General features: G+C 44.8%; 2 non-coding genes across 2 annotated transcripts; one reads left to right on the forward strand and one right to left on the reverse strand.

Moving 5' to 3' along the window:
* The first annotated feature begins 12,019 nt into the window (after positions 1-12,019).
* Positions 12,020-12,102, forward strand: TRNAL-CAG. The gene has a single exon. It is a non-coding gene; the product is annotated as a tRNA-Leu (tRNA).
* Positions 12,103-12,321: 219 nt separating this feature from the next.
* Positions 12,322-12,404, reverse strand: TRNAL-CAG. Its single transcript has one exon. It is a non-coding gene; the product is annotated as a tRNA-Leu (tRNA).
* Positions 12,405-14,634: the final 2,230 nt, after the last annotated feature.

The raw sequence follows: 14,634 nt of genomic DNA on the forward strand, positions 1-14,634 counted from the left end.
CAGCTACTGCTATGGAATCGCCAGGAGACCGAGCGCCCGGGCGCGGGGAGGAATCTGTGTAAGCTGTAGGGGAGAGGGTGAAGGGGGCGGGCCTTCATGGCTCAATTGATGTGGTTTTCACTTCTGAATATACGAAGCTGTAACTTGGAAGATCGCTGAGCCTCAGTTTCCTTATGGGTAACACAGGAATCTATATGAAGGAACCTTATTTCACTGAGCTGCTGTGAGGAATAAATGAGATATTTCCTGGGACTCTCCCGGCACAGATTCTAGTATGCTGTGAACGGGGGTGGAGAGTGGGGGCACTCAGAGGTAATGGGGTTTCATTGTTCCACCTGCACCCTAAAACTCCCATGCACATGCCCACACACACACCTCAGGTCATTGCTCATCCAGACCTGCACAGATAATTCATTAAGTCATTCATCAACCAGTGTTCGCTGAGCACCTATTAAGTGCCAGGCCCTGTCCCAGGTCCTGGGGATACAGCAGGGAACAAGCCAGACAAGGCCTTTTCAGACCCCCACTTTCCAGAGTGGTGGGGACGACAAGTAAAAAACCAGGGAGAAAAGAAAACAATTTCTAATAGTGGCAAGTGCTGTGATGAAAATAAAGGGGTGTGTGTGTGATGCTGAGTGAGCAGGAGGTGAATTTTAGATAGGGTGGTCAGGGAAGACCTCTTGAAGGAGGTGACATTTATACAGACACCTGAGTCATGAGTAGGGGCCCACCTTGGGGAGATCTGGGGGAAGAACTTATTTAGCAAGTGCCACAGCCCTGAGGCTGGACCAAGCTAGACAGTTTTAGGAACAGAAAGCATGTCTCAGTGGGGCTGGGGTAGTAAGTGAGGAGGAGCTCTGGCAGGGGCTGGATCACACAGGGCTGTTTAGAAGATTGTCTTATTTTCCTGTAAATCATTACAAATTTGGTGGCTTAAAACAAGAAATCTATTCTCTGACATTTCTGGGAGCCAGAAGCCCACAATCGGTGTCAGGGAGCTGAAATCAAGGTGTCAGCAGGAATACACTCCCTCCAGAGGCTCCAGGGGAAGATGTGTTCCTTGTCTCTTCCTTCCTCCTCTGGGAGCTGCCAGCATTCCTTGATCTGTGGCTGTATCACTCCCATCTCTGCCTCCAGGGTCATACTGACTCCTCTTCTGTGTGTTTCAAATCTCCCTCTGCCTCTCTCTGAAGGATGCTTGCAGTTGCACCGGGGCCCCCCCACATCATCCAGGATTCTCTCCCCATCTCAAGATCCGTGGTTTCATTCCAATTGCAAACATCCTTTTGCCCTGTAAAGTAAAATGTATAGGTCCCGGGGATTAGGACCTTGTGGTGGATTGGGTTGTGTTCCCCCAAAAGATTTGTTGAAGTCCTAACCCCCAGTGCCACGAATATCACCTTATTTGGAAATAAGATTTTTGAAGATGTGATTAGTTAAAATGAGGACAAACTGGATTAGGATGGACCCTGCTCCAACATTACCCAGGTCCTTGTAAGAAGAGGATATTGGACACAGACGGACAGAGAGAGAAGACAGCCCTGGGATAGGGGCGGAGGTTGAGCTATGCCAAAGAACCCCAGGGACTGCTGGCAAACCACCCCCAGAACTTCAGAGAGAGCAGGGCCCTGCACACACCTGGATCCACACTCCTAACCTCCGGGATGGAAACAGTAGATTCCTGTTGTTTTAAGCCCCCGGTTTGTGGTACTTTGGTACAGCAGCTAAGAAACTAAGACGGACCTGATCTCTTCGGGTGACCTTCGTTCAGCCTACCACAGTGATGGAGGGGGTTAGCATTTTATTCTGAGGCCTGGAGGGTTGTAAGCAGAGGAGAGGCAAGATCTGATGGACACGTGGAAAATGTCACTGATTGATGCTGACTTGATCCTTATGCCGAAGGGTCAACTGGATGTTCAGCCTCTTCCCCCAATGAAACTCGGCACTGCTCCCCCAATCCCCAGGTTCTCTGGAAACTAGTACTGTAATTTGGTAGCTGCAAAATGTCACCCAGAGACTGGCCTCGCTCAGGTCTGGTTGAGCTCAAGTGCAGAGAAAATCTCAGTGGGCCCTTCATTTTATGATGACACAAAAAACAATAAGAAGATTGTTTCCAAGGCAGATTCTAAAACAGTAGGGTATTTTTGTTTTGGTTTTTATTTTATTTTATTTTTTTTTTCTGTTAATCCCACTTTCATTCCTTTCAAATGGCAGCAAGCAGAACTGAATCACTGCACTGTTCTTTACTTCAACATTTTGTTCCCAACCAACTTCACTGGTCCCCACTCGGAAGAAATGGGCAGAAATCTGTCCCCAGGCTGGGACGGGCCACCCACCAGGAGTCTCCGCGGGGACCCCTGGGTTCTTGGGGGGGGGGAGGGGGCCGAGAGGTGCGGTTGAGGAGGAGGCAGGCCGTCCACTCCCAGCACACGGGATCCCCTCGTGGGGTCTGAGCAGGCCATCCCATCACAGATCACCTGCAGTACCTGCCTTGTCTCGGTTCTAGTCAATTCTGCAAACAGCCCCTATTCAGAGTCTGGCCACTCCTCTGCTGTGTCCTGGGCCTGCCCTTCTTTCTGGGAGGGTGGAGAGGCAGCGGGAACTCAAGACTGAGCAAATGTTTACTGAGCACACTCAGACAGATCCTGGTGACAGGCAGGGACCCCACCCTCAGGAAGCAGACAGTCTGATGGGAGAGGCAGGCCTTCTAGAGACACAAACTCAGAGACAAATAGATCATTCCAATTGTGATAAGGCTACCACGGGAAAAGAGCAGGGTGCCATGGGAGAGAGTGCTTCTGAGGTCCAGGGGACATGGGTTCAATAGCAGGATTGGAGCAGGTCTAGATAGTTAAGTGGGGACCTGAAGGATGAATAGGAACCAGGCAAGAGAAAAGCATTCCAGGAGTGTGCAAAGGTCCTGGGGACCAGAAAGACTCGGGGGTCTTTGAGGAAGGACAGAGACTATGAGCTGGGGAGATGGGGTAGAAATGAGGTAGCCAGGGGCCAGGTCACCTGGGTCTTATACCCTTAGTACCAAAGTGGATTTTATTCTACAAAACAGACCTTTGGAAGGCAATTATAGGCAGTTATACAACATCATAGCCTTTGATCAGAGTAAAGAGGACGCTGTGACCACAGAAACAGAGACTGAAGTGACACGGCTGAAGGTCACGGAATGCAGCGGTCTCTAGAAGTGGAAGAGGTAAGGAACAGATTCTCTCCTGGAGCCTCCAGAAGGAACCAGCCCTGCTGCCAATTTTTAGCCTGAGACACATTTTGGACTCCAGAACTGTAAGAGTGTATATATTTGTGTTGTGCTGAGCAACTAAGTTTGTGGTACTTTGTTACAGTGGTAAGAGAGAACTAAAGACACAAAGAGAGCTTTACATGAAGACAAAGTAGTCTTTTGTGTAAAGCTTCTCTCATGTAGCATAAAGCTTTTGAAATTCATTCATGGTGTTGAGTGCATCAGTAGTTTGTTTCTTTTTATCACTAAGTAGTATTCTATTGTATGGCTATACCACAACTTCTTTATCCACTTGCTAGTTGATGGACATTTGTGTTCTTTCCAGTTTGGGCTGCTGTGAGTGCTCGCATACAGCTTTTTTGTGTGTGTGAACAAATGTTTTCATTTCTCTTGGGAGTAAAATTGCTAGATCATATGGGAGGTGTATATTTAACTTTATAAGGCATTATCAAACTGTTTTTTAAAGAGGCTGCACTACTATTGCATTCCCGCCAACATTACATGAGAGTTACAATGGCTTCACATCATTGCTATCACTTAGAACTGTTAGTTAAAAAAAAAAACAAAAAAAACTTTAGCCATTCTAAAAGGTATACAGTGGTGTCTCATTGTGATTTTAATGTTCATTTCCCTAATGAAAAATGTTGAACATCTTTTCAAGCACCTATTTTCCATCTGCATATCTTCTTTGGTGAACTGTATGTTTAAATCTTTTGCCCTTTTTTTTTTCTTTATTAGAGAAGTCGTGGGATTACAGAACAATCATGCATAAAATACAGGATTCCCACACACCACCCTATTGTTGACACCTTGCATTGGTGTGGTACATTTGTTACAGTTGATGAAAGAACAGTTTTATACTTGTACTATTATCTTTAGTCCATAGTTTCACTTGGGGTTCACTATGTAGTGTAGTTTCAGGGATTTTGTTTTTTTTAAATTTTTATTTTGTTACCATATATACAACCTAACATTTCCCCTTTTAGCCATATTCACATATATATTTCAGAAGTGTTAATTTTGTTCACAGTGTTGTGCTACCATCACCACCATCCATTACCAAAACATTTTCCTTGTTCCAAATAGGAACCCTGTACATTTTAAGCCTTAACTTCCCATTCCCTATCCCCACCCCCTATCTCCTGATAAAACTGTATTTTAGATTATGACTCTATGAATTTGCTTATTATAATTAGTTCATGTCAGTGAGATCAAACAATATTTGTACTTTTGCATCTGGCTTATTTCACTCAACATGATGTTTTCAAGGTTCATCCATGTTGTCACATGCATCAGGACTTCATTGCTTCTTATGGCTGAATAATAGTCCATCGCACGAATGTACCGTATTTTGTTTATCCAGTCATTGGTTGTTGGACACTTGGGTTGCTTCCATCTTTTGGCAATTGGCAATAATGCTGCTATAACATTGGTGTGCAAGTATCTGTTCCAGTATCTGCTTTCAATTCTTTTAGGTATATATCTAGAAATGGGATTGTAGGTCGTGGTAATTCTATACTTACCTTTCTGAGGAACTGTCAAACTGTCTTGCACAGCGGCTGCAGCATTTTACATTCCCACCAGTGATGAATGAGCATTCCCATTTCTCCACATCCTCTCCAATAATTGTAATATTTATAATTTTTTTAATAGCAGCCATTCTAATGGGTTTGAAATGGTATCTCATTGTGGGTTTAATTTGCACTTCCTTGATGGCTAATGATGTTGAGCATCCTTTCATGTGCTTCCTGGCTATTTGTATATCTTCTTTGGAGAGATGTCTACTCAAGTCTTTTACCCATTTTTAAATTGGATTTCTTCTTAATGATCGAGATGTAAGAATTCTCTTTATATTCTGGATACAAGACCTTTATCAGATACATAGTTTGCAAATATTTTCTCCAGTATGTGGCTTGTCTTTTCATTGCTTGTAACAGTGTCTTCTGAAGAGCAAAAGTTTTCAATTTGATTAAATTCTTTTTATCAGTTTTTTCTTTTATAGGTCATGCTTTGTGTGTTCTAAGAAATCTTACCCTACTCCAAGGTCTCAAAGATTTTCTTCTATGTCTTCTTCTAAAAGTTTTATTGTTTTCACTTTTATATTTAGGTCTGTGTTAATTTTTGTATATGGTGTGAGGTAAGGGTCAAGGTACATTTTTTGCATGTGGATATCCAATTGTTTCAGGGCTATTTGTTGAAAAGACTATCATTTCACCCAGTGAATTGCCAGTCTGTTTCTGGACTCTATTCTGTTCTATTGATTTGTATGCAAATTTGGAGCTTTATAATAAGTCTTCAAATCAGGTGGTATAAGTCCCTCAACTTTGTTCTTCTAGTTCATCTGTATTTTGTTTTAGAATTGGCTTGTCAATTTCTAAAAAAAAAATACCCGCTGGGATTTTGATTAAAACATCTTAGCAATAATATTGAATCTTTTGATACATGGACACAGTATATCTCTCCCATTTATTTAATTTCTCTCAGCAACAGTTTTTTTTTTTTTTTTTGGTAGGTTTTTTTTTTCTTCCTTTTTTTAAATGCAGTTTTATTGAGATATATTCACATAACGTACAGACCATCCAAAGTATATATAATCACTGGTTCACAGTATCATCACTTAGTTGTGCATACAACCCCATGATCAATTTTGAACATTTTCATTACTCCAGAAAAGAAATAAAAATAAAGAAAAAACCCAAATCCTCCTGCACCCCTTATCCTACCCTAATATTGGCCCATGGTATTGGTGTAGTATATTTGTTACATTTTTTAGTCCTTTTTGCATACATATGTTACATAATTGTGATCATACTGTAAAGATAACTTTGTGATCTATTTTATTCTTTAACATTACAACAATATTTTTTATGGTCTTAAATTTTTTTTCCCTAAATTTAACTTTTAGTGCCCATTCAAATATATACTATAACTTACTTTACTGACAAATATTTAGAATAGCTGTGATAAACGTCTTTGTCAGCAACAGTTTTAAAGTTTGTTTTGTCATACAGAAATTTTAAATTCACATGCAGTCAAATTTATCAGTCTTCTTAAAAATGACTTCTGTATTTTATGTTTTGCTTTAAAAGGACTTTTCTAACACAATGTTTAAACATGGTCTTCTATATTTTCTTCTAATAGTGTTAAGAGTTGTGTCTCTGCCTTCTGCCCCCACAAGTTTAGGAGTTTAAGCCACCTGAAATTCCTTGTAGGAATAGTATGAGATCCAACTTTAAATATTTCCCAAGTAGGTAAACAATTTCAAATACTACTGATTGAGAATCCATCCTTTTCTGAGGACAATTTAAGAGAAACCTTATGCAGAGTCCTTGTCCACAGGAAATTCAGTTTTGAGGATAGAGGGAGGGTCCTTGGAAATTGTCCATTACGGGGGAGAGTACGCAGTGACAGAAATGATCTGGTGTTCACCTCTGGTTTTACAGATGAATAAACCAAGTCTGGAGAAAGTGCAGTGACTTGTCCAGGCTCAGCCATCAAATTAGAGGCATCCGCAGAACTAGAGTCCACATCTTCTTATTCTCTGTAGCGGTCCTGACAGGTTGTCCTGCCTGAGTATTTCCATCATATTCCCAGCTTCCCCAGCTGCTCCTGCCCTCCTCCTGTCCCCTCCTTCCCCCATTCATCTCCAGCAGGAAGTAGAGACCAGTGGCTTTGGGTCCATTGCCATCACCCACTGTGGTAGGTTGAATGATGTACCCAACAAACACATGTTCTTCATCTTAATCCACATACCTGTGGGTGCAAACCCATTGTAAAAAGGATCTCTTAAAGATGTTATTTTTAGGTAAGGTATGGCCCAACTCAATAAGGCATTATAAGGAGAAAGTTACAGGAAAGACCCAGAAGCAGGAAGTCAGTGGAAACCCTGAAGATAAAGGACAGGACATCACCTTGTGACAGGAAGCAGAATTACAAGCCAAGGAACCCCAAGGATTGTTGGCAGCCAGCACCAGAATGCTACAGTCTTCAGGGAGAGAGAGTGTAAGCCTTCTAGCCTCCAAAACCTCTGAGACAATAAATTGCAACCCCACTGTGTGGTATTTGTGATAGCAGCTCAGACAAACTAAAACAGCCACCCAGGCTAGGAAGTGCTGTCCAGTGGTGTGAGGAAAGTTTGGTGGTGGCCGGGCAGTTTAGGGGATGGGATCAGTAACAAGAACCCACTTTAGGGTCTGGGGGCAGTGCATCCCCACTGGAAAGGACCTTTGTGTGGGACAAGAGACGATTTGATGGTCCAAGGGCAGTCATCCAATGACAGGAAGCACTTTGCTCATCCTTTCTCTTTCAATCTGATTATGCCAAGGAGAAAGCCTCCGTCTGGTACAAATATGTCTTTAACACCTGTTAAGTAAAATGTAGTGGCTACCTGCCCTGGGCGTTGCCGGGAGAAGGCCCCTTTCAGAGGACTTTCCAGAGGGTGAAAACAATTGACCTGTTTTCTGAGAACACACCCTACAGGGTTGCTCATAAGCAACACCTGATGGTAAAACCAGTTTTGGTCCCGTAGAGAGAGTTTATCAGAATGGACAAGCACTCCATACTAATCAATTATACGTCTGTTCCCCACTTTGTAAGACACCCTATGTAAGTGGAAACAATGTCAGCCAATGAGAACATTTCCTCGTTGCTTCCCCATTGGCCCTGTATGAGCTCCCCCCGCCACTCCTTTGGGGGTGTTCCCTTCTACTTCCTGAGTGGGAACTTTCTCTATGAGGTGCTGCCGGATTCCTCGCTCAACAAAACTGAGATCCTAAATTGTATGAAAAGTTTTTCTTTTATCACACCTAACATCTGCGAATCTTCCTTTAGCAGGCTAAGTTTCTGACTAGAATTGCTTGGTTTTGTTTTCAGTTGTAATATATGCAAACACATAACATTTGCCATTTTAACCTCCTCCAAGTGTTTTAATTCAGTGGCATTAATTATATTCGTTTTGTCTAGAATTTAATGACAGTGATTTGTTCCCACTGTGTTTATTTTTAGGGCAACCTTTTCTTTATGGATGATGCAGATTTTCCATTATGGGCATATATGTTTCCTTTTTAAATTACATTTATTGCCATTTTTAAAATGTGTCAATTTAAAGAAAATATTTAGTTAAAAAAGGGGGGCATACGATAAATTGCAACCCCACTTTATGGGATGTGTTATGTGGGTAAGAAAAGTCCGATAATAAATGCCTGAGGTTCGGGAACCATGGTGATCCAGCCCAGCTTCCTCCTGTCTCTAGGACATCTCACTGTCAAGAGAGGGGCAGGAATTAGCTCAAGGTTGCACGGTGAGCCCATGGGCCAGGGGCCAAGCCGCCGGCCTGGCTCCACCTGTCATTGTACTTCCCCTCCAGGGAGCAGGTTGGAACTGGGATGGTTGTGAAGATCGCAGAGCCAAGAGCTTTGGTGGGCTCTGTTACTTCCAGGCAAACAGCCATTCTGTGCAGTGCCTCCAAGCCAGAACTTCCTGGGGTAGGGAGAAGGCGTGGGGCCTTCAAGGTGGAGGTGCCCTTTGAACAGAGCCTGGAAGAAAACCAGCAACTTGAGAAGGGGACATTCCAGGTAGGTGATACAGCAAGTGCGAAGGCCCGGCCTGTTTGCAGAGTAGCAGGTGCTGAGGGCCTCGTGTGTGCCACTCTGCATCGAGAGAGATCGCCAGGGCTGGGAGGAGGGGTGGGGTGCCGGGAGGGACCGCCCAACCTCTGGCCTGGTTACTAATTGGCCAAGAAGGAGGCAAAGGTCAGATTCGGAGATTGGTGACTTTCCCTGCCCAGCCCCATCTGCATTCTGCGATTGGGACTGAGGTTGTTTGGGGTGGAAGGCGCTGAGCTCCAGAGCAGAGGACATTGCAGGTATCCTCAACCCAGGCTTGGGGTGGGCCATCCCCATTCTATCCATCATGCCAGCTGCATTGAGGAGGTCTGGGGATGGGACTTCCAGGGCTTCTAGCTTCTACCCCACCCCCCATCCATTGTATTCATTCATTCATGCATTCACTCATTCATTCTTCAACCTGCATTTATTGAGCTCTTTCTCCAGATTCTTGTGTCCTAGGCCCTGGGGATTTGCCTGCAGACAAGGCTCTCCCAATCTCTGCCTTCTTGGAGACCTTAGTTTGAGGAGCAGGGAGGAGGACACACTTAGACAAGCCATTTCAATTCCAGGGCTGCAAGGGATCAGCCGAGGAGGCTGTAGGAACACAAAGGAGGCCAGAATGCAGTTCAGAGGAGGGTGCATCAGGAAAGACTTCCTGGAGGAGGTGACATAGGATCATAGACCAAGAGGAGGAGTAACTTTGCCAGACCCCTGACACATGGATTTTCCTTTCCATGGGTGCCAGCTCCAACACCAGCCAGAGACACCAATACTGCCCCTCTCTCCTTCCTGACCCAGGGCCCTGCCCCTGGGAGATGCGCCTACCTTCCAATCCTGCCCACAGTTCCAGGGCCTGCCCTCCAGGTCACCAGGCTTCACACACAACAACCCCACCCCACCCCCAGGATCTTTCTTCTTTTTTTCCTCTTTTGCCCAATGGGGAATTGGCACATGCCCATTCTATACATTATTATGTAGATACTACAGTAAGTACTCATCTGCAGGTAAGCAATCCCTCAGTTCTCCTAAGATGTGGAGTATACTATTAAAGGATATATTTTTTTAAGGGGAAAATCATGATCTCATAGAAAAATAAAATGAACATGTCAAAAATTTCAATTAACTCATTAACAAACTTGTTCAAAAGAGAATCCAATCAACAGAGACCTATGTATACATATATAGACAATCAGGAATGCTGAAATGAATTTACTGATAGATACAAAACTGGCCTCTACCACAGGATAGAATCCATTGCACAGACAATTTATTTTCATTTCTATGAACTGGAATCTTTGCATCACCATCTGCCTTCCACACGTTAACTTCCCTCTGTACAGAGTTGCAAAATAGTCAAAGGAATGGTGCAGACTCATATGGAATTAGATGGAATAAGTTAAATATGTAATTTTAAATTTTAAATATGTATTAAATTTTAAATATGTAATTTTAAATTTTCTAGTGACCATGTTTTTTTTAAGGTAAAGGAAAAAACAGGTGAAATTCATTTTAACAATATATTTTATTTAATCCAGTATTTCTAAAATATTATCATTTAAGCATGTAATAAAGATAACAATTATTAATGAGATACTTTATATTTGTTTTTTGTTTGTACTAAGGCCTTTGAATTCCGTGTCTTTTACACTTACAGCATCAATTCAAGTACTGAGTCCTAACATGTGGTTAGTAGTTAGCAAATAGGATGGTACAGCTCTAGCAACACCTAACATTCCATTTAAAGAACACCCAGCATTATTTTTACCGTGAAAAAAAAAAAAAATCCCTAAGTAATACATGTTCATTATACAAAGAGCATATACAGGTAACCAAAGAGAAAAAAGTCAATAAATGCCACAAACGGGATAATCACAGCTGCTGATGTTCCTTTATTACTTTAAGGTATATTTTTGTTACATTTTGGAAAGGAGCTGCAGCTGGGACAGACACTTTGAAGAGGGCCATTGAAAGCTGACATTTTGGAGAACACCATTTGGAAACACAACCTGGGAGCAAGCAGAGGGCAGCCAAGTGCCTTCCCACCTAACAGAGGCTTTCCTGACAACAATGGCCATCCTTCAGTGAAGGTACCCTGTTATTGATACCTTACCTTGGACACTTTATGGCCTTAAAACTGTAACTTTGTAACCAAATAACTCCCCTTTATAAAATCCAATCCATTTCTGGTATTTTGCAAAAGGGCAGCATTAGCAAACCGGAACACCTGGTAAACTTGTATTTATTGTTTATTAGAAAATATATGCACATGATACAAAATTTAAAATGTACCACATAATAAAGCCTCCCTCCCTGTCCCATCCCCCTCCCCCCACAAATTCCCTCACCAAGGGAACCACAGCCACCAGTTAACTGTATTTTCCTCCCTGAGAGTTTGGGTGCATATAAGCGATGGGGGTCTCAGTACCTACACAAACAACTTGTTTGCTTCCCAGCAAGCTCTTTCTTCTGAAGAAACCTTCCTCTATAACTACCCACCCATTGCATCTCTACTTCAGCCTCCAGTACTGGAGAAAGAGGAAAGACGGACACGCAATCCCAGTTCCTTGTAACATCAAGCTTCTCTAGGCAGATAACTCTTCTCTTCACCAAGCTTAAGAACCATTCCTTTGGATGAGGGGCTCAGGTCCCAGCTAAACCCTTGGGGGGGATCTATGTGCCCACAACCTCCTACCCTGAAGAGCAGCAGATGGCAAAGTTCATCACAAAACATCTCGTTCCTAAAAAGAATCCTCTAAAGCCCACTCCCTGCAGGGGCCCCGTACACAGACCGGACCTTTTCGTCTCATGGTAGTAGGAAATAACAATGCCATCATTTCAGGCCCAGAGCCTTGGCAGGTGGCTAGAATTTAATAATACAGTTTCATTTTTATCGTAGTTATTTTATGGTTATTTTCTATCGATGACAAGGGAAACTGGTTTTCCATTTCTGTTCAGGCTACAGAGTTTCCATTTAAAACATAAGTATTTAGTGAAAAGACTGAGGCAGTTTAAGGAGAGCAGTTAGTCTCGCAGCACGGGTGGTTTTTAGTTGTGGACCCTCCCTGGCTGGGTGGCTGCATTCCGAGCCGCCTGATTATGGTACAGAAACTGTAGTGCGTGTTGATAGCAACTACATGAGACTTTATAACTCCCTATACAGGAAGTCAGGATGGCCGAGCGGTCTAAGGCGCTGCGTTCAGGTCGCAGTCTCCCCTGGAGGCGTGGGTTCGAATCCCACTTCTGACAAAGTACTGTTTTCTTCCCAAATTCGAGGAAGTTTTGGATGGAGCACAGGGCTCTCTTTTTCAAGCTCGAAGTAGAAACAAGTGCCCATTAAAAAGAGAAGGCCCGTTATGAAGAAAATAATTGCTTTGTGAACATTTTCAAAACTATCAAGAAATAAAAATATCGTTTAGGTCTGACAATCTGCAGGTAACGTGTCATTCGTAAAAAGTAGTTCAGCTTTGTCAGAAGTGGGATTCGAACCCACGCCTCCAGGGGAGACTGCGACCTGAACGCAGCGCCTTAGACCGCTCGGCCATCCTGACTGCTGACAGGCGTCTCTCCGAGCAAACCTCTTCGGAATCTCCGTAATATACGCATGCGTAGCGAACTGCGAGCGCCTAGGCCTGTTTGCCGGCCCGGCGTCTGGAGCAGCTAGGTACACCAGTCCCGCGCCTGCTCGAAAGGGCGAGGCGAAATGGTGGAAGAAGGAGCAGAGCCAGGCCGGTGGGCGGCGGCAGAGGGCGCGCGCGGCCTGCTGGAGAATCTGAAAGACCGCGTGTTCTGGATCACGTCGGCCTTGATGGCTGCATACCTGCAAGCTCTCTCGCATTTCTGTGCGTTTTCTGTACGAGTCAGTCAAGCTCGCATCCCCGCACTGACTTGTAGATATCATGGCTGGCTGGCGCGCCAGACCAGGCGAAGCCGGGACTTCACAGCACGCGTACCGTGTTTTCCTAACGATCATTCGTCCAAACCACAGTTTCACATTTGTATCTCTTTTCAGTTCGTTTCCTCAGACTCTTGATTAGACTGACTCCGGGGCAGAGTCGAGTCCGTCCTGTTCCTGACAGAGCCCAGCACCCAAACCGTGCCCAGCACACAGTAGGCGCGTACAGATGTCCCTGAATGCTCCCTCCCTCGCTTCCTCCTTACCGCCTTCCGCCCTTTAGGGTCCTTCTGCTCGGTGGCACGCGGAACCCGACGCCCGCAGCCCCTTCCGCCCTTCAGTTCGGCCCGCTCCCTCACCAACCCCAGACCTACCACGCAGCAGCCCGGTCCAGACCTCAAGGCCGCCCTGAAGGGGATGCCCTTTTCCACGGGGTTTTCGGGAGGCTAAGGCACCCGACCCTCCCAGGATCTCGTGCGCCCCCATCCCCAGCGCCCCGGAGCCCTGAAAGTGCAACTCCTAGAGAAACGCGCGCAGGGGACCGACGTTCTGGCGCTGACGGGGCCACTGACCTGCCGTCTGTCCCCTCTGAAGAAAGAGGGGCGGAAAGACAGAGTCTCAGAGGAACCTCCTGCGAGCCAGGGAACCTCCTGTGACCTGCACTCCGGGGGGTAGGTCCAGAAGGTGTGGGCAACAAGTGTCTGTGTGTGGGGGGGGGGGGGTTAGGGTGTGTGGATCTCATTAACCCCTTAGTGCCCTCTGAACTGCCTGAGGTGGTATCACGGAGGGGTCTCAGCCAGAGAACAACTCCCTCCTCCACTCCCACTCCCCAAGGTCAGATTCCCTTTGGACCCTCAGAGTTTGGCATGCCAAGGAGTAGTGCAGCCCGGTTATTGCAGGGTGAAAAGACCCTTCCCTTTCCCGGCCCCAAATACCTCCTCTTCATTGGCCTCCAGAATTTATTCCTTTAGGTTAAGCAATGACCTCTTTTGTGTCCTCTCCTGAAATATAAATCACCACGCCTGGGCACTGGAAGGGGAGCCACAAATGTTTATTGAGCACTTGCTTTGGAGACACTCTTCTGGAAGCTCAAGATACAGTGGAGGGTAAGCATGAGATGCAGGGGAAAAGACAAGCGGGTGAATAAATGAGTGCAGGTGCCGAGATAAACTAGGAAGAGCAGAAAATAGTGGAATGTGATGTCTGGAAAATAGTGAGAGGCTTTGAAATAGGCAAAAAAGATAACTGAGTGTGCTGTCTGGAGCCAGTTACCTGATCCTTTAGGGGCCCTAGCAAATGACCTTGTCCATAGAAAATGCAAATGACTTTTGTTGGGTGGAATGCAATTGATTAGTGCCCTGTGAACATTGACCAGCTTTGCATCTATTTATAAATTCATTTCGGCATTCCTGATTGCCGATATACGTGTGTTCTTTGAATTTTTCTTTGAACCAATTGCAACACCTCATTCATTAATGAGTTAAATAAAATACTTGACATATGTTCATTTCATATTTGTATGAGTCATGATTTTATTTTTAAACAGAGTCAGGAGTACATAGGGTCTCTCTTAGGTAGGGCTGGTCACAGAGGGTCTCTCTGAGGTGGTGGCACTGAATTCAGGAGAGAAATAAGCGGAAGAAAGCTGGCAGCCAGAGAGGAGAGGTGTTCCTGGCCAGGGAGACATAGTCAGTGCAAAGGCCCTGAGGCAGGTTGCAGGGGCAGCAAGGCCAGTGGGGCAGGGGTAAAGGTGGAGAGGAGGCTCAGATCTGGAACATGCAGAGCTGGCACACCAGGAAGAGGTCTTTGGGTTTTCCTCTGAGTGTGATGGAGTCACTGGAGCAGTTCCAGCAAGGGACGATGAAGTCTAATTGACCTTTGACAAT

The sequence above is a fragment of the Choloepus didactylus genome, chromosome 22 (assembly GCF_015220235.1).
Source record: "Choloepus didactylus isolate mChoDid1 chromosome 22, mChoDid1.pri, whole genome shotgun sequence".
Classification (NCBI taxonomy): domain Eukaryota; kingdom Metazoa; phylum Chordata; class Mammalia; order Pilosa; family Megalonychidae; genus Choloepus; species Choloepus didactylus.